This window comes from Tiliqua scincoides, chromosome 1, assembly GCF_035046505.1.
Source record: "Tiliqua scincoides isolate rTilSci1 chromosome 1, rTilSci1.hap2, whole genome shotgun sequence".
NCBI lineage: Eukaryota > Metazoa > Chordata > Lepidosauria > Squamata > Scincidae > Tiliqua > Tiliqua scincoides.
Window position 1 is genome coordinate 6567502 of NC_089821.1, and position 3234 is coordinate 6570735.

General features: G+C 48.4%; 2 pseudogenes; one reads left to right on the forward strand and one right to left on the reverse strand.

Moving 5' to 3' along the window:
* Positions 1-21: 21 nt before the first annotated feature.
* LOC136637798 (5S ribosomal RNA) lies at positions 22-144 on the forward strand (annotated as a pseudogene).
* A 2093-nt stretch (positions 145-2237) lies between these two features.
* Positions 2238-2357, reverse strand: LOC136638056 (5S ribosomal RNA; annotated as a pseudogene).
* Between the last annotated feature and the right edge of the window lie 877 nt (positions 2358-3234).

Below are 3234 nucleotides of genomic sequence, written 5' to 3' on the forward strand. Positions count from 1 at the left end.
AGTCTTTCGAGACTGAAGGCTGCCAACCATCTCCCTATACTGAACACTATCTCCCGATCTTGTCTGATCTCGGAAGCTAAGCAGGGTCAGGCCTGGTTAGTACTTGGATGGGAGACCGCCTGGGAATATCGGGTGCTGTAGGCTTATACCAGGGGTGCCCAAACCCCGGCCCTGGGGCCACTTGCGGCCCTCGAGGCCTCTCAATGCGGCCCTCAGGGAGCCCCCAGTCTCCAATGAGCCTCTGGCCCTCTGGAGATTTGTTGGAGCCCGCACTGGCCCGACGCAACTGCTCTCAGCGTGAGGGCAACTGTTTGACCTCTCGCATGAGCTGTGGGATGAGGGCTTCTTCCACTGCTTGCTGTTTCACGTCTGTGATGCAGCAGTGGCAGCAAAGGAAAGGCCAGCCTTGCTTTGTGCAAGGCCTTTTACAGGCCTTGAGCTATTGCAAGACCTTCATTCATTCATATAAGTTCATCTTTAATATATTCATTTATGTAAACTTATGTAAATTTATTCAAATTTTAAATGTAAATTAATTCTTTTTTTCCCTGGCCCCCGACACAGTGTCAGAGAGATGATGTGGCCCTCCTGCCAAAAACTTTGGACACCCCTGGCTTATACCATAGTCTTTCGAGACTGAAGGTTCCCAACCATCTCCCTATACTGAACACTATCTCCTGAACTTGTCTGATCTCGGAAGCTAAGCAGGGTCAGGCCTGGTTAGTACTTGGATGGGAGACCGCCTGGGAATACCAGGTGCTGTAGGCTTATACCATAGTCTTTCGAGACTGAAGGTTGCCAGCCATCTCCCTATACTGAACACTATCTCCCGATCTCGTCTGATCTCAGAAGCTAAGCAGGGTCAGGCCTGGTTAGTACTTGGATGGGAGACCGCCTGGGAATATCGGGTGCTGTAGGCTTGTACCATAGTCTTTCGAGACTGAAGGTTGCCAACCATATCTGGATACATTGGCCACTGAATCTTCTGACCCCATAAAGCTGAAACCTGAAAGGTCCAGTTGAGAGGCATCTGATGACACCCAAAATAAGTGCTCGACATCTTCAGAATTCACTGGTAGAAATGTATTTGGTGCAGTAACAAAACTAATAAAATAAGAGCAAGTTTATGATGGTTGCACAGGTACTGAAACTTCAGAAAAGTTCCTCTTAATGTTGCGGCATCCATTTCACCTTGCTTCTCCAGACATATTTGTGGAGGTTTTTTTTCGGTACTATATAATTCTCAGCCCCTCATCCCTGCTCTGACTTTACATGTAGAATAACAGCCTCCTTGACAAGTCTGGCTTTTATTGGCTGAGGAAGCTGAATGCAATCTGTGACAAATATTGTGGGTGCTGAGTCTATCACTTTTAGCAGCTTCCTGTTTATGGCGCAGTAATATCCCAGGTGCTTTCCAAGCTAGCTTTATTGCGCATCCATAAATGAGAGCTTGCACGCATGCTTCTCCCCCCCCCCAACTGAAGTCATGAGCTAAGAACACATTGAGGTTGTACATTTTTAAGTTACAATGATAGTTTAACACTCCCAGTAGCCCAATGCTATCCCCCGCTAGCCCAGATCATGCAGTGCCACTGATGGAATGAGTGCTGCATTTTTTTTGGGGGGGGGGCAGGAAGGGAGAGTACCAGATGGCCATGGAGAAGAAATTATAACTCATTTTTACTTAACTCTTTATAGGCTGCCTGGTCTCCAGTGGGTCTCCTCAGACATACACCAGCTCTTTAGATGGTGTTAACTCCAAGGAGACTCATGTCGGCACATCTAGGAAAGGGGGATAGGATCCAGTAGGTAGCTTGCCTGTGGGGCTTCAGGGTCCCTTCTCCTGGTTCTCAAAACAAAAGCTTTTCTGGGTACAACAGCACTCCCTTAGCTCTTAACCACCCAGCAGTCTCCAGTGGTCCCCGTTTAAGTACTCCATTCGCCTGTCTGTCCATCAGTCAACCAGTCAGTTAGTTAGTCAGTTGGTCAGTCAGCAGGTCCAGCAGTCCATCAGCCAGTCTGCCAGTCAGTCAGTCCTCCAACCTTTTCTCCTGCTACCCACAAAAACTCTCCCTCCTCCAGGTGCTGCTTCTCTCCCTGAAGGACTTGTTGCCTTTAAGTGGCTGCAGCTATGCAACATGCTCACGGCAATCTAAGGCCCTGGTGTTAACTCCATACTTCCCAGACCTGTCAGAGCAAATGGTTGGCAACCTTCAGTCTCGGAAGACTATGGTATAAGCCTACAGCACCCGGTATTCCCAGGCGGTCTCCCATCCAAGTACTAACCAGGCCTGACCCTGCTTAGCTTCCGAGATCAGACAAGATCGGGCATGTGCAGGGTAACAGCTGCTGCAAGGGGCCACTGTTGACTCCACACCCTGTCTCCTTGAGGGACCTTGCATGTTTCCACTACACCCTCCCCTTTGGAGTCATTCCGGGTGGCGGGAGCAAAACAGAGGCATTCGCCTTGACTGCCCAGCGCTCCATCCTGCATTTGACTCCCTTTTGCTCCCACTACCCAGAATGACTCCAAAGGGGAGGGAGAGGGGAGGTGGAGGGACTGCTTACATGCTGCAGGAAGCTCCCTGTAAAGCTTAGCGCTTTGTACCCCCTCTAGCTACGCTACTGGATGTAAGGACATGTGAAAATCAGGGCAGTTAGCAAGCGAGATTATTACTTGAACCTATTTAGGGGTCTTTTCACTTGCCATAAGCAACCTTCACTCCAAGCGAACATGAAAGGAGATTAAAAAAGAAAACCATTTGTTGCAGGCTGTTGGTGACCTGATCTCCTGATCCAGCTGCCATAGAAATGAGAACTCTCTGATAATTAACCATGTTAGTACTTTACTAGCAGTATCCATTTGGTGGCACTGTCTTGTTATATCAGCCTTTGATTTTTCTCTCTATTAAAACAATATATACAAAGACAAAATAGAGGTATTGATAGTGTGTGTGGGGGGGGGGCGGGGGGGTTGCACATTGTCTAGTCCAGTGGTTCTCAAACGTTTTAGCATTGGAACCCACCTAAAAAGATCTTTCACTTTACCAGCCATTCTACCTCTGTGGCCCGGTGCTCCTTTCCAAGTAGCAGATGGTTTAACCCTTGATGCACAAAGCTTAATCTGCCTTCTCAGTTTTGCGACCAGCCAAAGATGGGGTTGTGACCAACTGGTGGGCCACAGTTTGAGAACTGCTGGACTCTAGTCAGTTTGAGTCAAGAATTTTAGGGCAT